The sequence below is a fragment of the Carcharodon carcharias genome, chromosome 6 (assembly GCF_017639515.1).
Source record: "Carcharodon carcharias isolate sCarCar2 chromosome 6, sCarCar2.pri, whole genome shotgun sequence".
In the NCBI taxonomy this organism is placed as follows: domain Eukaryota; kingdom Metazoa; phylum Chordata; class Chondrichthyes; order Lamniformes; family Lamnidae; genus Carcharodon; species Carcharodon carcharias.
The window spans coordinates 14,393,116-14,415,712 of NC_054472.1; the positions used below are offsets into that span (position 1 = coordinate 14,393,116).

At 49.1% G+C, this 22,597-nt stretch overlaps 1 protein-coding gene across 5 annotated transcripts in view; it reads right to left on the reverse strand.

Annotated features, from left to right (window-relative positions):
• LOC121278778 (solute carrier family 66 member 2) overlaps window positions 1–17,414 on the reverse strand; it is a 63,656-nt gene extending 46,242 nt beyond the window's left edge. The window contains exon 1 of one of the 5 annotated variants that reach the window (XM_041189223.1): window positions 17,374–17,414. The gene's annotated coding sequence lies outside the window, so the exon portion shown is untranslated. Of the gene's footprint in view, window positions 1–359; window positions 466–17,373 lie in introns of those variants that run through there. The other 4 variants (XM_041189222.1, XM_041189221.1, XM_041189225.1 and 1 more) reach the window with 4 other exon arrangements.
• Window positions 17,415–22,597: the final 5,183 nt, after the last annotated feature.

The following is a 22,597-nucleotide window of genomic DNA, read 5'->3' on the forward strand; positions in this document are numbered from 1 at the left end:
TTTTCCATTGGCAAAAAAAGTTTCTCTCTCTTCCACTCAACGCACCTCCCCCCTCCTCTTTCCCTCTCTCCTGAGCTGTAGCCTCTTCTCTCTCTCTCCTCAGCCCTAGCCTTTTCCCTCTCTCCTGAGCCCTAGCCTCTTCCCTCTTCTGTCCCCGCTCAACACAATGTCCCCCCTCGCCCATTATCCTCCAGCCCTTCCCAGGATCCTCCTCCACCCTCCCAATACCCAGGGCTGAATTTTCAATGTGGCTGTGGGACTGGAGGTGAGGAGACCGAAAATGAAAGACAGAAATCCCGTTGGGGGTAGCTCCGCGCTCTGATCCCGCCTCCACCACAGTATGGAAGAATCAAACTTACAGCAGGAATGGTCGCCTGCTCGGCCTTACGGGCTTCATCCCAGGCAGCCTCCCGAGGCCCACACGATTCTCAAACCGGCGCATGGGATGCCCATTGTGTCAGGAGGTCGTCCATGAAACTGTGATGGCCTCCCAATGCCAGGGCAGGGCAGGCAGACATCAGAGTCACAGAGCCTCCACTACGAAAATCGGCTGCAAATGTGACAGTGTCTGTTAGTGTGGGGGGGGGGGGTGGGGGGGGGGGCTTTCCTTCTGATCTCTGAAGGTCCTCACCCATCTACCCTCTTCTTTACGCGAATAATGACCAGTGAAATGGATGGAGGTGCTCTCGCCCCTCCATACATATTTCAGCAACTTCCACCTCTGACAGCGGAACAACCAATTTGGCAGTGCCAGAGAATATCCCATTGGCCCTCTAGACACAGGAGGCTTTCCAGCATCCTTAATTGGATGGGGTCCCGCAGGCAGCCGTTCACTTGACCGCTTCTTTCAAATCACCCTCTGGGTCCCTCTGCTGGTATTTGTCGGCCCATTTCATCCTGATGACATGATGCGGACCCCAGAATGAAAATGCAGCCCTCAGTCTCCCCCCATCCCCCCTCCTCCTTTCTCGCTTCCACCCCTGCCGGGATCCCCACTTTGCTCTGTCCTCGCCCCCAAGCCCCTCCCAAGACACTGCCCTCTCTTTGCCCATTTACCTTCTGTCTCCCCACCACCCCGTTCCCGCTCCCTCTCCACCTCCTTCCTCACATCCTTTTCCCTTTCTCTCCTCTCCGTCTATCCTTCAATCTATCTCTTCCTACTCACCCTTCCGCGCCTCTCTAACTCACCCTTTGCCTTTATTCCCCTCCCTCGCACTTTCTCTTCCTCCACCTCTATTTCTCCCTCTCTCCCCTCACATCTCTCTCCCTTTATCACTCTCCCCGTCTCTAACCTTCACTCTCCCTCCTCTATGTATCCTCTTCTCTCACACTCACCCTTTCCCCTCTCTATTTCCTCTCACACTCATGCATTCCCCCTCTCTCTCTCTTTTTCTCTCACACTCGCCCTTTCCCCCATCTCTCTTTCACACTCATCCTTTCCCCCTCAACTTTTCTCTCTCACTCATCCTTTCTCCTCTCTCACACTCATGCTTTCCCTTCTATCTATTTCTCTCTATCACACACACCCTTTCACCTCTCTATTTCTCTCTGTCACACTGACCATTCCCCCTCTCTATTTCTCTCTCCCACACTCACCCTTTCTCTTCTCTATTTCTCTCACATTCACCGTCCCCTTCTCTCAATTTCTCTCTCCCATAGTCACCCTTTCCCTTCTCTATTTCTCTCTCCCACACTCATCCTTTCCCTTTTTTCTGTCACACTCACTCTTTCCCCTCTCTCTCACACTCACCCTTTCCCCCTCTTTCTATTTCCCTCTCACGCTCACCCTTTTTCTCTATTTCTTTCACCCTTTCCCCTCTCTCTATTCCTCACTCACCCTTTCCGCTCTCTCTTCGTCTCTCACACACTCACCCTTTCCCCTCTCTATTCCTCTCTCTCTCACACACACTCATCCTTTCCGCTCTTTTTCTTTCTCACACTCATGCCTTCCCCTCTCTATTTCTCCACATTCACCCTTTCCCCCCTCTATTTCTCTCACACATACTCATCCTTGTCCCTATCTACTTCTCTCTCACACACCTTTCCATCCTCAATCTTTCTCTCTTTCAGACTCACCCTTTCCCCTCTTTCACACTCATGCTTTCCCCTCTATCTATTTCTCTATATCACTTACCCCCTTTCCCTCCTCTATTTCTCTCTCTTACTCACCCTTTCCCTTCTCTATTTCTCTCTCTCACACTCACCCTTTCCCCTCTCTCTATACCTCTCTCTCTCTGACACTCACCCTTCCCCTCTCTCTATTCCTCTCTGACACTCACCCTTTCCCCATCTCTCTCGCTCTCACTCACCCTTTCCCCTCTCTATATTCCGTTCTCTCTCTCTCACTCACCCTTTCCCCTCTCTCTGTTCCTCTCACTCACTTACCCTTTCCCTTCGCTCTATTCCTCTCTCTCACATACGCTCACCCTTTCCCTCTATCTCTTTATTTCTTTCTCACTCATGCTTTCTCCCCTCTCCCCCCTCTACTCCTCTCTCCCCCCTCTACTCCTCTCTCCCCCCTACTCTCTCCTCCCTCTACTCCTCTCTCCCCTCTACTCCTCTACTCCTCTACTCCTCTCTCCCTTTCTCTCCTCTACTCCTCTCTCCCTTTCTCCCCTCTACTCCTCTCTCCCTTTCTCCCCTCTACTCCTCTCTCCCTTTCTCCCCTCTACTCCTCTCTCCCTTTCTCCCCTCTACGCCTCTCTCCCTTTCTCCCCTCTACGCCTCTCTCCCTTTCTCCCCTCTACGCCTCTCTCCCTTTCTCCCCTCTACGCCTCTCTCCCTTTCTCCCCTCTACGCCTCTCTCCCTTTCTCCCCTCTACGCCTCTCTCCCTTTCTCCCCTCTACGCCTCTCTCCCTTTCTCCCCTCTACGCCTCTCTCCCTTTCTCCCCTCTACGCCTCTCTCCCTTTCTCCCCTCTACGCCTCTCTCCCTTTCTCCCCTCTACGCCTCTCTCCCTTTCTCCCCTCTACGCCTCTCTCCCTTTCTCCCCTCTACGCCTCTCTCCCTTTCTCCCCTCTACGCCTCTCTCCCTTTCTCCCCTCTACTCCTCTCTCCCTTTCTCCCCTCTACTCCTCTCTCCCTTTCTCCCCTCTACTCCTCTCTCCCTTTCTCCCCTCTACTCCTCTCTCCCTTTCTCCCCTCTACTCCTCTCTCCCTTTCTCCCCTCTACTCCTCTCTCCCTTTCTCCCCTCTACTCCTCTCTCCCTTTCTCCCCTCTACTCCTCTCTCCCTTTCTCCCCTCTACTCCTCTCTCCCTTTCTCCCCTCTACTCCTCTCTCCCTTTCTCCCCTCTACTCCTCTCTCTCCCCCCTCTACTCCTCTCTCACACTCACCCATTCCCCTCCCTCTATTCCTCGCTCTCGTACTCACATTTTCCTCGCTCTCGTACTTACATTTTCCTCGCTCTCGTACTCACATTTTCCTCGCTCTCGTACTCACATTTTCCTCGCTCTCGTACTCACATTTTCCTCGCTCTCGTACTCACATTTTCCTCGCTCTCGTACTCACATTTTCCTCGCTCTCGTACTCACATTTTCCTCGCTCTCGTACTCACATTTTCCTCGCTCTCTATTCCTGTCTCTCTCACACTCATCCTTTCCCCTCTCTCTAATCCTCTCTCTCACACTCACCCATTCCACTCTCTCTCTCACACTCACCCTTTCCCCTCTATCTATTCCTCTCTCTCACACACTCACCCTTTCCCCTCTATCTATTCCTCTCTCTCTCACACACTCATCCTTTTTCCCTCTATTTCTTTCACACTCACCCTTTCCCCTCTCTCTCTCACACTCACCCTTTCCCCTCTCTCTCTCACACTCACCCTTTCCCCTCTCTCTCTCACACTCACCCTTTCCCCTCTCTCTCTCACACTCACCCTTTCCCCTCTCTCTCTCACACTCACCCTTTCCCCTCTCTCTCTCACACTCACCCTTTCCCCTCTCTCTCTCACACTCACCCTTTCCCCTCTCTCTCTCACACTCACCCTTTCCCCTCTCTCTCTCACACTCACCCTTTCCCCTCTCTCTCTCACACTCACCCTTTCCCCTCTCTCTCTCACACTCACCCTTTCCCCTCTCTCTCTCACACTCACCCTTTCCCCTCTCTCTCTCACACTCACCCTTTCCCTCTCTCTCTCACACTCACCCTTTCCCCTCTCTCTCACACTCACCCTTTCCCCTCTCTCTCACACTCACCCTTTCCCCCCTCTCTCTCACACTCACCCTTTCCCCCCTCTCTCTCACACTCACCCTTTCCCCCCTCTCTCTCACACTCACCCTTTCCCCCCTCTCTCTCACACTCACCCTTTCCCCCCTCTCTCTCACACTCACCCTTTCCCCCCTCTCTCTCACACTCACCCTTTCCCCCCTCTCTCTCACACTCACCCTTTTCCCCCTCTCTCTCCCACCCACCCCCTTTCCCCCCTCTCTCTCACACTCACCCTTTCCCCCCTCTCTCTCACACTCACCCTTTCCCCCTCTCTCTCACCCACCCCCTTTCCCCTCTCTCTCACACTCACCCTTTCCCCTCTCTCTCACACTCACCCTTTCCCCTCTCTCTCACACTCACCCTTTCCCCTCTCTCTCACACTCACCCTTTCCCCTCTCTCTCACACTCACCCTTTCCCCTCTCTCTCACACTCACCCTTTCCCCTCTCTCTCACACTCACCCTTTCCCCTCTCTCTCACACTCACCCTTTCCCCTCTCTCTCACACTCACCCTTTCCCCTCTCTCTCACACTCACCCTTTCCCCTCTCTCTCACACTCACCCTTTCCCCTCTCTCTCACACTCACCCTTTCCCCTCTCTCTCACACTCACCCTTTCCCCTCTCTCTCACACTCACCCTTTCCCCTCTCTCTCACACTCACCCTTTCCCCTCTCTCACACACTCACCCTTTCCTCTCTCTCTCACACACTCACCCTTTCCCCTCTCTCCCTCTCTCTCACACTCACCCTTTCCCCTCTCTCTCTCTCACACTCACCCTTTCCCCTCTCTCTCTCTCACACTCACCCTTTCCCCTCTCTCTCTCTCACACTCACCCTTTCCCCTCTCTCTCTCTCACACTCACCCTTTCCCCTCTCTCTCTCTCACACTCACCCTTTCCCCTCTCTCTCTCACACTCACCCTTTCCCCTCTCTCTCTCACACTCACCCTTTCCCCTCTCTCTCACACTCACCCTTTCCCCTCTCTCTCTCACACACTCACCCTTTCCCCTCTCTCTCACACTCACCCTTTCCCCTCTCTCTCACACTCACCCTTTCCCCTCTCTCTCACACTCACCCTTTCCCCTCTCTCTCACACTCACCCTTTCCCCTCTCTCTCACACTCACCCTTTCCCCTCTCTCTCACACTCACCCTTTCCCCTCTCTCTCACACTCACCCTTTCCCCTCTCTCTCACACTCACCCTTTCCCCTCTCTCTCACACTCACCCTTTCCCCTCTCTCTCACACTCACCCTTTCCCCTCTCTCTCACACTCACCCTTTCCCCTCTCTCTCACACTCACCCTTTCCCCTCTCTCTCACACTCACCCTTTCCCCTCTCTCTCACACTCACCCTTTCCCCTCTCTCTCACACTCACCCTTTCCCCTCTCTCTCACACTCACCCTTTCCCCTCTCTCTCACACTCACCCTTTCCCCTCTCTCACACACTCACCCTTTCCCCTCTCTCTCTCACACACTCACCCTTTCCCCTCTCTCCCTCTCTCTCACACTCACCCTTTCCCCTCTCTCTCTCACACTCACCCTTTCCCCTCTCTCTCTCACACTCACCCTTTCCCCTCTCTCTCTCACCCTTTCCCCTCTCTCTCTCACACACTCACCCTTTCCCCACTCTCTCTCTCTCACACACTCACCCTTTCCCCTCTCTCTCTCACACTCACCCTTTCCCCTCTCTCTCTCTCACACACTCACCCTTTCCCCTCTCTCTCTCACACTCACCCTTTCCTCTCTCTCTCACACTCACCCTTTCCCGTCTCTCTATTCTTCTCTCACACTCACCCTTTCCCGTCTCTCTATTCTTCTCTCACACTCACCCTTTCCCGTCTCTCTATTCTTCTCTCACACTCACCCTTTCCCGTCTCTCTGTTCCTCTCTCTCACTCACCCTTTGCCGTCTCTCTGTTCCTCTCTCTCTCACCCTTTCCCGTCTCTCTCTTTCTCTCTCTCACTCACCCTTTCCCGTCTTTCTCTTTCTCTCTCTCACTCACATTTTCCCGTCTCTCTCTTTCTCTCTCTCACTCACCTTTTCCCCTCTCTCTCTTTCTCTCTCTCACTCGCCCTTTCCCCTCTCTCTCTTTCTCTCTCTGACTCGCCCTTTCCCCTCTCTCTCTTTCTCTCTCTCACTCACGCTTTCCCCTCTCTCTCTTTCTCTCTCACTCACCCTTTCCTCTCTATCTCTTTCTCTCTCACTCACCCTTTCCCCCTCTCTCTTTCTCTCTCACTCACCCTTTCCCCTCTCTCACTCTCTCTCTCTCTCACCCTTTCTCCTCTCGCTCTTTCTCTCTCTCTCACCCTTTCCCCTCTCTCTCTTTCTCTCTCTCTCACCCTTTCCCCTCTCTCTCTTTCTCTCTCTCTCACCCTTTCCCCTCTCTCTCTCTCTCTCTCACCCTTTCCCCTCTCTCTCTTTCTCTCTCTCACTCACCCTTTCCCCTCTCTCTCTTTCTCTCTCCCACTCACCCTTTCCCCTCTCTTTCTCTCTCTCACTCACCCTTTCCCCTCTCTCTCTTTCTCTCTCACACTCACCCTTTTCTCTCTCTTTCTCTCTCACACTCACCCTTTTCTCTCTCTTTCTCTCTCACACTCACCCTTTTCTCTCTCTTTCTCTCTCACACTCACCCTTTCCTCTCTCTCTCTTTCTCTCTCACACTCACCCTTTCCCCTCTCTCTCTTTCTCTCTCACACTCACCCTTACCCCTCTCTCTCTTTCTCTCTCACACTCACCCTTTCCCCTCTCTCTCTCTCACACTCACCCTTTCCCCTCTCTCTCTCTCTCCCTCACACTCACCCTTTCCCCTCTCTCTCTCTCCCTCACACTCACCATTTCCCCTCTCTCTCTCTCTCTTTCTCTTTCACACTCACCCTTTCCCCTCTCTCTTTCTCTTTCACACTCACCCTTTCCCCTCTCTCTTTCTCTTTCACACTCACCCTTTCCCCTCTCTCTTTCTCTTTCACACTCACCCTTTCCCCTCTCTCTTTCTCTTTCACACTCACCCTTTCCCCTCTCTCTTTCTCTTTCACACTCACCCTTTCCCCTCTCTCTTTCTATTTCACACTCACCCTTTCCCCTCTCTCTCTCTTTCTCTCTCACACTCACCCTTTCCCCTCTCTCTCTCTTTCTCTCTCACACTCACCCTTTCCCCTCTCTCTCTCTTTCTCTCTCATACTCACCCTTTCCCCTCTCTCTTTCTTTCTCTCTCACACACTCACCCTTTCCCCTCTCTCTTTCTCTCTCTCACTCACCCTTTCCCCTCTCTCTCTCTCTCTCTCACTCACCCTTTCCTCTCTATCTCTTTCTCTCTCTCACTCACCCTTTCCCCCTCTCTCTTTCTCTCTCACTCACCCTTTCCCCTCTCTCACTCTCTCTCTCTCTCACCCTTTCCCCTCTCTCTCTTTCTCTCTCTCTCTCACCCTTTCCCCTCTCTCTCTTTCTCTCTCTCTCACCCTTTCCCCTCTCTCTCTTTCTCTCTCACACTCACCCTTTCCCCTCTCTCTCTTTCTCTCTCACACTCACCCTTTCCCCTCTCTCTCTTTCTCTCTCTCACTCACCCTTTCCCCTCTCTCTCTTTCTCTCTCTCACTCACCCTTTCCCCCCCTCTCTCTTTCTCTCTCTCACCTTTTGCCCTCTCTCTCTTTCTCTCTCACACACCCTTTCCCCTCTCTCTCTTTCTCTCTCTCACTCACCTTTTCCCCTCTCTCTCACCTTTTCCCCTCTCTCACTCACCTTTTCCCCTCTCTCTCTTTCTCTCTCTCACTCACCCTTTCCCCTCTCTCTCTTTCTCTCTCTCACTCACCCTTTCCCCTCTCTCTCTTTCTCTCTCACACTCCTTTCCTCTCTCTCTCTTTCTCTCTCACACTCCTTTCCTCTCTCTCTTTATCTCTCACACTCCTTTCCTCTCTCTCTTTCTCTCTCACACTCCTTTCCTCTCTCTCTCTTTCTCTCTCTCTCTTTCTCTCTCTCACTCACCCTTTCCCCTCTCTCTCTTTCTCTCTCTCACTCACCCTTTCCCCTCTCTCTCTTTCTCTCTCTCACTCACCCTTTCCCCTCTCTCTCTTTCTCTCTCTCACTCACCCTTTCCCCCTCTCTCTCTTTCTCTCTCTCACTCACCCTTTCCCCTCTCTCTCTTTCTCTCTCACTCACCCTTTCCCCTCTCTCTCTTTCTCTCTCTCACTCACCCTTTCCCCTCTCTCTCTTTCTCTCTCTCACTCACCCTTTCCCCTCTCTCTCTTTCTCTCTCTCACTCACCCTTTCCCCTCTCTCTCTTTCTCTCTCTCACTCACCCTTTCCCCTCTCTCTCTTTCTCTCTCTCACTCACCCTTTCCCCTCTCTCTCTTTCTCTCTCTCACTCACCCTTTCCCCTCTCTCTCTTTCTCTCTCTCACTCACCCTTTCCCCTCTCTCTCTTTCTCTCTCTCACTCACCCTTTCCCCTCTCTCTCTTTCTCTCTCTCACTCACCCTTTCCCCTCTCTCTCTTTCTCTCTCTCACTCACCCTTTCCCCTCTCTCTCTTTCTCTCTCTCACTCACCCTTTCCCCTCTCTCTCTTTCTCTCTCTCACTCACCCTTTCCCCTCTCTCTCTTTCTCTCTCTCACTCACCCTTTCCCCTCTCTCTCTTTCTCTCTCTCACTCACCCTTTCCCCTCTCTCTCTTTCTCTCTCTCACTCACCCTTTCCCCTCTCTCTCTTTCTCTCTCTCACTCACCCTTTCCCCTCTCTCTCTTTCTCTCTCTCACTCACCCTTTCCCCTCTCTCTCTTTCTCTCTCTCACTCACCCTTTCCCCTCTCTCTCTTTCTCTCTCTCACTCACCCTTTCCCCTCTCTCTCTTTCTCTCTCTCACTCACCCTTTCCCCTCTCTCTCTTTCTCTCTCTCACTCACCCTTTCCCCTCTCTCTCTTTCTCTCTCTCACTCACCCTTTCCCCTCTCTCTCTTTCTCTCTCTCACTCACCCTTTCCCCTCTCTCTCTTTCTCTCTCTCACTCACCCTTTCCCCTCTCTCTCTTTCTCTCTCTCACTCACCCTTTCCCCTCTCTCTCTTTCTCTCTCTCACTCACCCTTTCCCCTCTCTCTTTCTCTCTCTCACTCACCCTTTCCCCTCTCTCTCTTTCTCTCTCTCACTCACCCTTTCCCCTCTCTCTCTTTCTCTCTCTCACTCACCCTTTTCTCTCTCTCTCTCTCTCACACTCACCCTTTCCTCTCTCTCTCTCTCTCACTCACCCTTTCCTCTCTCTGTCTCTCTCACACTCACCATTTCCCCTCTCTCTCTTTCTCTCTCACACTCACCCTTTCCCCTCTCTCTCTCTCTTTCTCTTTCACACTCACCATTTCCCCTCTCTCTCTCTTTCTCTCTCACACTCACCCTTTCCCCTCTCTCTCTCTTTCTCTCTCACACTCACCCTTTCCCCTCTCTCTCTCTTTCTCTCTCACACTCACCCTTCCCCTCTCTCTCTCTTTCACACTCACCCTTCACCTCTCTCTTTCTCTCTCTCACTCACCCTTTCCTTTCTCTCTTTCTCTTTCACACTCACCCTTTCCTCTCTCTCTCACACTCACTCTTTCCCCCCTCTCTCACACACTCACCCTTTCCCGTCTCTCTATTCTTCTCTCACACTCACCCTTTCCCGTCTCTCTATTCTTCTCTCACACTCACCCTTTCCCGTCTCTCTATTCTTCTCTCACACTCACCCTTTCCCGTCTCTCTGTTCCTCTCTCTCACTCACCCTTTGCCGTCTCTCTGTTCCTCTCTCTCTCACCCTTTCCCGTCTCTCTCTTTCTCTCTCTCACTCACCCTTTCCCGTCTTTCTCTTTCTCTCTCTCACTCACATTTTCCCGTCTCTCTCTTTCTCTCTCTCACTCACCTTTTCCCCTCTCTCTCTTTCTCTCTCTCACTCGCCCTTTCCCCTCTCTCTCTTTCTCTCTCTGACTCGCCCTTTCCCCTCTCTCTCTTTCTCTCTCTCACTCACGCTTTCCCCTCTCTCTCTTTCTCTCTCACTCACATTTTCCTCTCTATCTCTTTCTCTCTCACTCACCCTTTCCCCCTCTCTCTTTCTCTCTCACTCACCCTTTCCCCTCTCTCACTCTCTCTCTCTCTCACCCTTTCTCCTCTCTCTCTTTCTCTCTCTCTCACCCTTTCCCCTCTCTCTCTTTCTCTCTCTCTCACCCTTTCCCCTCTCTCTCTTTCTCTCTCTCTCACCCTTTCCCTCTCTCTCTCTCTCTCTCACCCTTTCCCCTCTCTCTCTTTCTCTCTCTCACTCACCCTTTCCCCTCTCTCTCTTTCTCTCTCCCACTCACCCTTTCCCCTCTCTTTCTCTCTCTCACTCACCCTTTCCCCTCTCTCTCTTTCTCTCTCACACTCACCCTTTTCTCTCTCTTTCTCTCTCACACTCACCCTTTTCTCTCTCTTTCTCTCTCACACTCACCCTTTTCTCTCTCTTTCTCTCTCACACTCACCCTTTCCTCTCTCTCTCTTTCTCTCTCACACTCACCCTTTCCCCTCTCTCTCTTTCTCTCTCACACTCACCCTTTCCCCTCTCTCTCTTTCTCTCTCACACTCACCCTTTCCCCTCTCTCTCTCTCACACTCACCCTTTCCCCTCTCTCTCTCTCTCCCTCACACTCACCTCTCTCTCTCTCCCTCACACTCACCTCTCTCTCTCTCCCTCACACTCACCATTTCCCCTCTCTTCTCTCTCTCTTTCTCTTTCACACTCACCCTTTCCCCTCTCTCTTTCTCTTTCACACTCACCCTTTCCCCTCTCTCTCTCTCTTTCACACTCACCCTTTCCCCTCTCTCTTTCTCTTTCACACTCACCCTTTCCCCTCTCTCTTTCTATTTCACACTCACCCTTTCCCCTCTCTCTCTCTTTCTCTCTCACACTCACCCTTTCCCCTCTCTCTCTCTTTCTCTCTCACACTCACCCTTTCCCCTCTCTCTCTCTTTCTCTCTCATACTCACCCTTTCCCCTCTCTCTCTCTTTCTCTCTCACACACTCACCCTTTCCCCTCTCTCTTTCTCTCTCTCACTCACCCTTTCCCCTCTCTCTCTCTCTCTCTCACTCACCCTTTCCTCTCTATCTCTTTCTCTCTCTCACTCACCCTTTCCCCCTCTCTCTTTCTCTCTCACTCACCCTTTCCCCTCTCTCACTCTCTCTCTCTCTCACCCTTTCCCCTCTCTCTCTTTCTCTCTCTCTCTCACCCTTTCCCCTCTCTCTCTTTCTCTCTCTCTCTCACCCTTTCCCCTCTCTCTCTTTCTCTCTCTCTCACCCTTTCCCCTCTCTCTCTTTCTCTCTCACACTCACCCTTTCCCCTCTCTCTCTTTCTCTCTCTCACTCACCCTTTCCCCTCTCTCTCTTTCTCTCTCTCACTCACCCTTTCCCCTCTCTCTCTTTCTCTCTCTCACTCACCCTTTCCCCCCCTCTCTCTTTCTCTCTCTCACCTTTTGCCCTCCTCTCTCTTTCTCTCTCACACACCCTTTCCCCTCTCTCTCTTTCTCTCTCTCACTCACCTTTTCCCCTCTCTCTCACCTTTTCCCCTCTCTCACTCACCTTTTCCCCTCTCTCTCTTTCTCTCTCTCACTCACCTTTTCCCCTCTCTTTCTCTCTCTCACTCACCCTTTCCCCTCTCTCTCTTTCTCTCTCACACTCCTTTCCTCTCTCTCTCTTTCTCTCTCACACTCCTTTCCTCTCTCTCTTTCTCTCTCACACTCCTTTCCTCTCTCTCTCTTTCTCTCTCTCTCTTTCTCTCTCTCACTCACCCTTTCCCCTCTCTCTCTTTCTCTCTCTCACTCACCCTTTCCCCTCTCTCTCTTTCTCTCTCTCACTCACCCTTTCCCCTCTCTCTCTTTCTCTCTCTCACTCACCCTTTCCCCTCTCTCTCTTTCTCTCTCTCACTCACCCTTTCCCCTCTCTCTCTTTCTCTCTCTCACTCACCCTTTCCCCTCTCTCTCTTTCTCTCTCTCACTCACCCTTTCCCCCTCTCTCTCTTTCTCTCTCTCACTCACCCTTTCCCCTCTCTCTCTTTCTCTCTCTCACTCACCCTTTCCCCTCTCTCTCTTCTCTCTCTCACTCACCCTTTCCCCTCTCTCTCTTTCTCTCTCTCACTCACCCTTTCCCCTCTCTCTCTTTCTCTCTCTCACTCACCCTTTCCCCTCTCTCTCTTTCTCTCTCTCACTCACCCTTTCCCCTCTCTCTCTTTCTCTCTCTCACTCACCCTTTCCCCTCTCTCTCTTTCTCTCTCTCACTCACCCTTTCCCCTCTCTCTCTTTCTCTCTCTCACTCACCCTTTCCCCTCTCTCTCTTTCTCTCTCTCACTCACCCTTTCCCCTCTCTCTCTTTCTCTCTCTCACTCACCCTTTCCCCTCTCTCTCTTTCTCTCTCTCACTCACCCTTTCCCCTCTCTCTCTTTCTCTCTCTCACTCACCCTTTCCCCTCTCTCTCTTTCTCTCTCTCACTCACCCTTTCCCCTCTCTCTCTTTCTCTCTCTCACTCACCCTTTCCCCTCTCTCTCTTTCTCTCTCTCACTCACCCTTTCCCCTCTCTCTCTTTCTCTCTCTCACTCACCCTTTCCCCTCTCTCTCTTTCTCTCTCTCACTCACCCTTTCCCCCTCTCTCTCTTCTCTCTCTCACTCACCCTTTCCCCTCTCTCTCTTTCTCTCTCTCACTCACCCTTTCCCCTCTCTCTCTTTCTCTCTCTCACTCACCCTTTCCCCTCTCTCTCTTTCTCTCTCTCACTCACCCTTTCCCCTCTCTCTTTCTCTCTCTCACTCACCCTTTCCCCTCTCTCTCTTTCTCTCTCTCACTCACCCTTTCCCCTCTCTCTCTTTCTCTCTCTCACTCACCCTTTTCTCTCTCTCTCTCTCTCACACTCACCCTTTCCTCTCTCTCTCTCTCACTCACCCTTTCCTCTCTCTGTCTCTCTCACACTCACCATTTCCCCTCTCTCTCTTTCTCTCTCACACTCACCCTTTCCCCTCTCTCTCTCTCTTTCTCTTTCACACTCACCATTTCCCCTCTCTCTCTCTTTCTCTCTCACACTCACCCTTTCCCCTCTCTCTCTCTTTCTCTCTCACACTCACCCTTTCCCCTCTCTCTCTCTTTCTCTCTCACACTCACCCTTCCCCTCTCTCTCTCTTTCACACTCACCCTTCACCTCTCTCTTTCTCTCTCTCACTCACCCTTTCCTTTCTCTCTTTCTCTTTCACACTCACCCTTTCCTCTCTCTCTCACACTCACTCTTTCCCCCCTCTCTCACACACTCACCCTTTCCCGTCTCTCTATTCTTCTCTCACACTCACCCTTTCCCGTCTCTCTATTCTTCTCTCACACTCACCCTTTCCCGTCTCTCTATTCTTCTCTCACACTCACCCTTTCCCGTCTCTCTGTTCCTCTCTCTCACTCACCCTTTGCCGTCTCTCTGTTCCTCTCTCTCTCACCCTTTCCCGTCTCTCTCTTTCTCTCTCTCACTCACCCTTTCCCGTCTTTCTCTTTCTCTCTCTCACTCACATTTTCCCGTCTCTCTCTTTCTCTCTCTCACTCACCTTTTCCCCTCTCTCTCTTTCTCTCTCTCACTCGCCCTTTCCCCTCTCTCTCTTTCTCTCTCTGACTCACCCTTTCCCCTCTCTCTCTTTCTCTCTCACACTCACCCTTTCCCCTCTCTCTCTTTCTCTCTCACACTCACCCTTTCCCCTCTCTCTCTCTCACACTCACCCTTTCCCCTCTCTCTCTCTCTCCCTCACACTCACCCTTTCCCCTCTCTCTCTCTCCCTCACACTCACCATTTCCCCTCTCTCTCTCTCTCTTTCTCTTTCACACTCACCCTTTCCCCTCTCTCTTTCTCTTTCACACTCACCCTTTCCCCTCTCTCTTTCTCTTTCACACTCACCCTCTCCCCTCTCTCTTTCTCTTTCACACTCACCCTTTCCCCTCTCTCTTTCTCTTTCACACTCACCCTTTCCCCTCTCTCTTTCTCTTTCACACTCACCCTTTCCCCTCTCTCTTTCTCTTTCACACTCACCCCTTTCCCCTCTCTCTCTCTTTCTCTCTCACACTCACCCTTTCCCCTCTCTCTCTCTTTCTCTCTCACACTCACCCTTTCCCCTCTCTCTCTCTTTCTCTCTCATACTCACCCTTTCCCCTCTCTCTTTCTTTCTCTCTCACACACTCACCCTTTCCCCTCTCTCTTTCTCTCTCTCACTCACCCTTTCCCCTCTCTCTCTCTCTCTCTCACTCACCCTTTCCTCTCTATCTCTTTCTCTCTCTCACTCACCCTTTCCCCCTCTCTCTTTCTCTCTCACTCACCCTTTCCCCTCTCTCACTCTCTCTCTCTCTCTCACCCTTTCCCCTCTCTCTCTTTCTCTCTCTCTCTCACCCTTTCCCCTCTCTCTCTTTCTCTCTCTCTCACCCTTTCCCCTCTCTCTCTCTCTCTCTCACCCTTTCCCCTCTCTCTCTTTCTCTCTCTCTCACCCTTTCCCCTCTCTCTCTTTCTCTCTCTCTCACCCTTTCCCCTCTCTCTCTTTCTCTCTCACACTCACCCTTTCCCCTCTCTCTCTTTCTCTCTCACACTCACCCTTTCCCCTCTCTCTCTTTCTCTCTCTCACTCACCCTTTCCCCTCTCTCTCTTTCTCTCTCTCACTCACCCTTTCCCCCCCTCTCTCTTTCTCTCTCTCACCTTTTGCCCTCTCTCTCTTTCTCTCTCACACACCCTTTCCCCTCTCTCTCTTTCTCTCTCTCACTCACCTTTTCCCCTCTCTCACTCACCTTTTCCCCTCTCTCACTCACCTTTTCCCCTCTCTCTCTTTCTCTCTCTCACTCACCTTTTCCCCTCTCTCTCTTTCTCTCTCTCACTCACCCTTTCCCCTCTCTCTCTTTCTCTCTCACACTCCTTTCCTCTCTCTCTCTTTCTCTCTCACACTCCTTTCCTCTCTCTCTCTTTCTCTCTCACACTCCTTTCCTCTCTCTCTTTCTCTCTCACACTCCTTTCCTCTCTCTCTTTCTCTCTCACACTCCTTTCCTCTCTCTCTCTTTCTCTCTCTCTCTTTCTCTCTCTCTCTTTCTCTCTCTCTTTCTCTCTCTCTCTTTCTCTCTCTCTCTTTCTCTCTCTCTCTTTCTCTCACACTCCTTTCCCCTCTCTCTCTTTCTCTCTCTCACTCACCCTTTCCCCTCTCTCTCTTTCTCTCTCTCACTCACCCTTTCCCCTCTCTCTCTTTCTCTCTCTCACTCACCCTTTCCCCTCTCTCTCTTTCTCTCTCTCACTCACCCTTTCCCCTCTCTCTCTTTCTCTCTCTCACTCACCCTTTCCCCTCTCTCTCTTTCTCTCTCTCACTCACCCTTTCCCCTCTCTCTCTTTCTCTCTCTCACTCACCCTTTCCCCTCTCTCTCTTTCTCTCTCTCACTCACCCTTTCCCCTCTCTCTCTTTCTCTCTCTCACTCACCCTTTCCCCTCTCTCTCTTTCTCTCTCTCACTCACCCTTTCCCCTCTCTCTCTTTCTCTCTCTCACTCACCCTTTCCCCTCTCTCTCTTTCTCTCTCTCACTCACCCTTTCCCCTCTCTCTCTTTCTCTCTCTCACTCACCCTTTCCCCTCTCTCTCTTTCTCTCTCTCACTCACCCTTTCCCCTCTCTCTCTTTCTCTCTCTCACTCACCCTTTCCCCTCTCTCTCTTTCTCTCTCTCACTCACCCTTTCCCCTCTCTCTCTTTCTCTCTCTCACTCACCCTTTCCCCTCTCTCTCTTTCTCTCTCTCACTCACCCTTTCCCCTCTCTCTCTTTCTCTCTCTCACTCACCCTTTCCCCTCTCTCTCTTTCTCTCTCTCACTCACCCTTTCCCCTCTCTCTCTTTCTCTCTCTCACTCACCCTTTCCCCTCTCTCTCTTTCTCTCTCTCACTCACCCTTTCCCCTCTCTCTCTTTCTCTCTCTCACTCACCCTTTCCCCTCTCTCTCTTTCTCTCTCTCACTCACCCTTTCCCCTCTCTCTCTTTCTCTCTCTCACTCACCCTTTCCCCTCTCTCTCTTTCTCTCTCTCACTCACCCTTTCCCCTCTCTCTCTTTCTCTCTCTCACTCACCCTTTCCCCTCTCTCTCTTTCTCTCTCTCACTCACCCTTTCCCCTCTCTCTCTTTCTCTCTCTCACTCACCCTTTCCCCTCTCTCTCTTTCTCTCTCTCACTCACCCTTTCCCCTCTCTCTCTTTCTCTCTCTCACTCACCCTTTCCCCTCTCTCTCTTTCTCTCTCTCACTCACCCTTTCCCCTCTCTCTCTTTCTCTCTCTCACTCACCCTTTCCCCTCTCTCTCTTTCTCTCTCTCACTCACCCTTTCCCCTCTCTCTTTCTCTCTCTCACTCACCCTTTCCCCTCTCTCTCTTTCTCTCTCTCACTCACCCTTTCCCCTCTCTCTCTTTCTCTCTCTCACTCACCCTTTCCCCTCTCTCTCTTTCTCTCTCTCACTCACCCTTTTCTCTCTCTCTCTCTCTCTCACTCACCCTTTCCTCTCTCTGTCTCTCTCACACTCACCATTTCCCCTCTCTCTTTCTCTTTCACACTCACCCTTTCCCCTCTCTCTCTCTTTCTCTCTCACACTCACCCTTCCCCTCTCTCTCTCTTTCACACTCACCCTTCCCCTCTCTCTTTCTCTCTCTCACTCACCCTTTCCTTTCTCTCTTTCTCTTTCACACTCACCCTTTCCTCTCTCTCTTTTTCTCTCTCACCCTTTCCTCTCTCTCTTTCTCTCACACTCACCCTTTCCTTTCTCTCTTTCTCTTTCACACTCACCCTTTCCTCTCTCTCTTTTTCTCTCTCACCCTTTCCTCTCTCTCTTTCTCTCACACTCACCCTTTCCTTTCTCTCTTTCTCTTTCACACTCACCCTTTCCTCTCTCTCTTTTTCTCTCTCACCCTTTCCTCTCTCTCTTTCTCTCTCACACTCACCCTTCCCCTCTCTCTTTCTCTCTCTCACTCACCCTTTCCTTTCTCTCTTTTTCTCTCTCACCCTTTCCCCTCTCTCTTTCTCTCTCACACTCACCCTTCCCCTCTCTCTCTTTCTCTCTCTCACTCACCCTTTCCCCTCTCTCTCTCTTTCTCTCTCTCACTCACCCTTTCCCCTCTCTCCAATTCTCTCTCACACTCATCCGTTCCCCCCTCTCTCTCTCTGTTTCTCTCTTTCACACTCACCCTTTCCCATTTCCGCTCCTTCAACCGACGCCAGGCCGGCCCTCCTACTGCGCATGCGCCCTCAGATCCTGCACAGATGCCGTTGGGTCTTAGCGCCCGCAGAATGTTTGAGAGAGAGGCTGCGGACTGAGGGAGAGCGGGTGGCCGGACCTGCTTATGAGCTCCGCATGTATCTCTGTGATGATTGCGTCTATATGGAGATAAAATTAGTCTAAAACAAAGGAAAACATTTTATTAAAGACTTTTCTCCTTTCACTCAATTAACTTAGGTGGATTTAATTCTTCTACAAAACTTTTAGCAATCAGTTCAGAAACTTAGTGAATAGCAGATCCTTATTGTAAGCTGCAGTAGCTTACAACCATCAGTGGTGAAACAGGAACGCTCACTGCTGCTCACTTTGTTGAGAGCTGTCCAAAACAAATTCTGGAAATTTTGAACAAAAACTTGTTCTAACCTGGTATTTGATCCTGTGTATGTGATGCACTTCACAGAGGATTAGCGAGATCTATGAGCAGGGCAAGAAACGGCAAAGCTCCTCTAGCAATCATACCGGGAATCGGCACTGAGACATAGAGAGTCTAAAGGAGGAAGTGTAGATTAGATTTAAATCAAGTACAGGAAGTGAAATAAAGACTGAGAAAGACAGATAGGATAAAGACATACAAATAAAAGAATCAGACAGAATAAAGTAAAAAATTAAATACTTTTTAAATTTTTCAACGCTAATTAACCTTTGAAGGAATGAGACTCCACATTTGCTAAATTAAATTTTCAGGGCCAGCGTGGTTGTTTGATAGCAATTATCCCTTACCACACCATCAAATAAAATCACTTTTCCCTGGATATGCTGGCCTTTTTCCTTGTATCTTCAGTGGGGAATAAGTGGGCGGGTACTAAAGTAATTTCAGTGCCAAGTCTATTGATGAATCATGTTACAGGGCACACTGTGGCAGAGCAGGGGTATCCCTGATAACTTTCAGATTGTCTCATTTTGCTGCATATGTGCGGATGCCAGAAGTTGCTGTCAGAATTTTCTCTATTATAATGGTGAGTGTTGTTATCCTCATTGTTATTATCTATGTAAAATCCAGACCATTTTATTCCAGCAAAGCAATATAGTCACCTATTGTTCTTGTTAAAAGCAAAAGTTAGGAATTCTTCATTTTTCCCCCCTGGAAATAGTAGGGGCTAGATTTTCCCCTGTGCTAGCAAGACCATCAGATCTACACATTTGTCCCTAGTCATGAACTAAGATTGTCAACCCTGCAAGATTGTCCTGTAGTCTTTAGGAATTAAAGAATCTTCTCTAAGACACTGCTACAAACAACTGAGTTGAAAATCATAGGAACCATTCAAAAGAAATTGAGTGAGATTATTTTCAGTTTCTTTGGGGACTTTCACTTATGATTTATAAAAAATAAAGGAAACAGAAAAGAAAGACTTGCATTTATATAGCACTTTTCATTATCAGATGTCTCAGAGTGCTTTGCAACTAATGAAATACATTTTGAAATGTAATGTCAGAAACACAACAGTCAATTTGCACACAGCAAACTCCCATAGTCAGCCATGTGATAATGACCAGATAATCTGGGTTTGTGATGTTGATTGAAGGGTAAGATAAATATTGACCAGGACATCAGAGATAAAACCCCCAATCTTCTTTGAAATAGTGTCAGGGGATCTTTATATTCCACCTGAATAGGCATATGGAGCCTCAGTTTAACATCTCATCTGAAAGACAGCACCTCCAGAAGTACAGCAATCCCTCAACACTGCACTGGAATATCAGTCTTGACTTTGTGCTCAAGCTCTGGAGTGGGACTTGAATTTAGAACTGTGTGATTTATAGAGGCAAGAGTGCTACCAACTCAGCCACAGATGACAGTCAGGATAAAAAATTCTGTTTGACTTACAATCAAGAATCATCCAATTGGGAAACAAGAGTCTGATAACTTTCTAATTGGCCATGGATTGTGATGCATCACAAGAATGGAAAGGTCTGGATGTAAGTGGTCTCCTATGTTCCTGGAAAGTCACTGCCCCCATGTTATCTCTTCTGGTTCCCATAAGTTTATAGTCACACTTTTAGTCTCAAAATGTTGGAGCTTCGCCGATGTATTTCTTTCACATTTCCATGTGGCTGCTGGATTGACACATTGGTGCTTGACACCTGACTGCAGTTCAGCTGTAAACTGTGCCACCTTGTATGTACATCCGCATAACAATTAGTTTCTAGGTTTTGACAAATAATACAATAACAACAAGCTTCAGAACAGTTCTTCCACAGACCAGACAAGCATCCGCAGGCTATTGTTCCTAGCTGAGGTTATCTGCAAAATAAGATCATTTTCTGTGCTCCACTTATGTTAATTATAGTGAGTTTAGTGTTTAAACAGAACATTGACTAAAGTACAATAATAGTTGCTTCTAATAAGGTATTGGCTTTGGCAAGTGTGCCTGGTTCTTCAAATCAAATTAGGTTTATCTACTGACATGGCTTCCCCTCTGGCAGGGAGCTCCCTGACTTGGGATGGTCAAAGAGCACCCCTTCCACTTGCCCCCAGCAGAGGCAATAATGGTTGTGGGATGGGGGTGGCTGGTTTGGGGTGTGGGTTGCAGGAGAAGGTGGGGAGTGGGGGGTCAAAATGGGTTAATTTTAAGGAGCGCCTTAAACAGAGGGAGAAGTTGAGGGAGGGAATTCCAGAGCTTAGCACCTAAAAACCAGTGTGAATACAATGGCTGAATGGCCTCTTTCTGTGCTGTAAGCATCTTTGAGTCTATGAAGCTTTAGTTGGGGTGCTCATCACAGGACTCCCCACTAACCCCTGTTATTTCCGTCTTGAGTTGCCAAATCCTTTGCCACAGTGTTACAATTTTGATTGTATGGTTACATTCAAAACGCTTGCCAATTATTCCTCTAAACAATTTAGATCCATTTCATCTATTAGATCCATATCAATTACTAAGTTTAGAGCAAAATGAACATTGAGCAAATATCTCAACACAACGCACATTAATGTAAAAAGAATATGTCCAGACACTTCGCAGTGCCATATCAGGATTCGTTTTGCACAGAAAATGGGTTTCAGTGAAACACTTCCACTCAACAGTTGAAATTTAAATCGGAACAATTAAGATTCAAAACGATGGGATCCAGGTTTTCCCCTCTGCCCCACCGCCCCCCCCCCCCCCCCCCCGCCACTCTAAAGCGTTTGTACTAGATGTATCAACGCTTATACCTTAAATGTTACGATGTCTGATTGACCAACCGTCAAATTTCAGTCTCCAATTGCTTGTTTTCAACAAACATGAATCTTCTGTTTTATGGAACAAGGTTTTAACCATTTCAACAGAAACTTGTTCTTTGTGGTTAACAGGTAAAAGCTTCACCCGTAAGGGAATTAATTCAAACAAAGCTTCAGAGTCTCTTTAAAGCATTTTCTGTGTCCTTCCCTGGAACGTTGTTCATTTGAGAGTTGGGAAAACAGGAGTTGGTGGGGGAGCCGGATTTTGACCATCCAGACAGTGTCCAACCCCGAAAATCTGCAGTGAGCAGCCCTGCAGTAAAATCACAGCGGCATTAAAAAGAACCATTTCCTTTGAACATTTTTGTTTACTAGAAAATTAGTAAATTGTATTAATTAGTAAATTAGAACAATCTTGCAGATTGACAAACGTCAAATAAACAGCTTTAAATGACTGAAAGCAAAATCGATAAGATTGCCCAAGTCCCTGATCTCCCAGTCTCTTCCCCACTGACTAAAGTTATTCTGGTTGAGGCGTCAATTATGTAAAGGCATTAGCACAGTAAAGGATGTTTTTGTTAAGGGACTAAACCAGTTTACAAAGTATGTGTTCAGGTCCCTACCCTCCCCTGAAAGTTCAAAGCACGGTTATGCTGCATGTAGGACAGAAAGTATTAAATAAAAACCAGTAACAATGATACAGGTCAAACAGTGGAACAACATTTGACAGGACACCTTCCGTCTGTGTTTGTGTCTGTGTCTCTCCGTAAACACTTCCGGAATTTGACTTAAAACCCCAACAATCCTGATTGCGCTAAGAATTACACTGAAAACCAATTTAAGATCGTCAGTCAGGATTGCAGGGTGGCTCACTTACACACACTAGAAGCCATATATATTCACACACACTAGAAGCCACATATATTCATACACACAGCCCTGTCCTTTGCAAACATAAGGAAGACATCCACACTTTGTACCATTTTCAATGCAACAAAAGCTTAGGGAGGTCAATCCCTGGTCCATTCGCCTTGACCAATGCCTTGACCAATGACACTTTCTGTGTGCAAGGCAAAAATATGGGAGTTTGATGATCTAGGTAATCTCTATTGATGTTAGATACAGGTAGGATAAAAAAAGGACACAAGAAGCATACAAGAGATTTTATTTTGGTAAAAAAAATGGCACATAACCATTTGTTTCAATTAGCCTGCTCTGTTGAGGCGTCCTCTCTCCCATAACTGCATTAGCAGGTGGCAGCTCCTTCTTGCCTTCCAGCTTCCACAGCTTGCCTGCTATCAATTGATCTTTCATTCAAAAATCACAGCATGCATCTCACACTGATACCATGTGGGTTGGCACCCAGAAATTATCCAGACATTGGGGTCCCAACCTAAAAATGAAAACCTGCCCTAAATGTCTCTCATCATTTTTCACTTGCAAACCCAGTAAAGTCCAGCAGTTTGTTCAATCCTTGTCCTGTAAAAATTAAAATCTACACTTACAATCTGATCCCTTCCCAGTCCCAGATTACCAAGGTCAGTTGTAGCACCCCCAATTACTACCTGGTAGATGTCAAACCCAGCGTGGACTAAGAAGTGTTCCTTGCATCTTCTGGTCTGTACGATTTACTATTATATGAAGCAATGTACTTGCCCACCACTTCAACAAAGAATCTTTGCAAAGTTCAATTTAAAAAATTGGGATTACAGAAATCAAAACATGCTTTTTGAACTTCAGTATGGATTGACTTGAAGCCTAAAGAAAACGGAAATTCTGTAAAATTAGTTCCTAAAATGCAATTATATCATTTAAAAATTAAACTCTCGTCTGTCAATTTAAGAATTGTCAGTTTTGCCACACTGAATCAATTTCATGGAATATATATTCTTAAATGTTCAGCTAGATTACATTCAACTGTCTGCTCCTTTAAAGCATTTAAGACCATAAGACGTAGGAGCAGTAGGCCATTCGA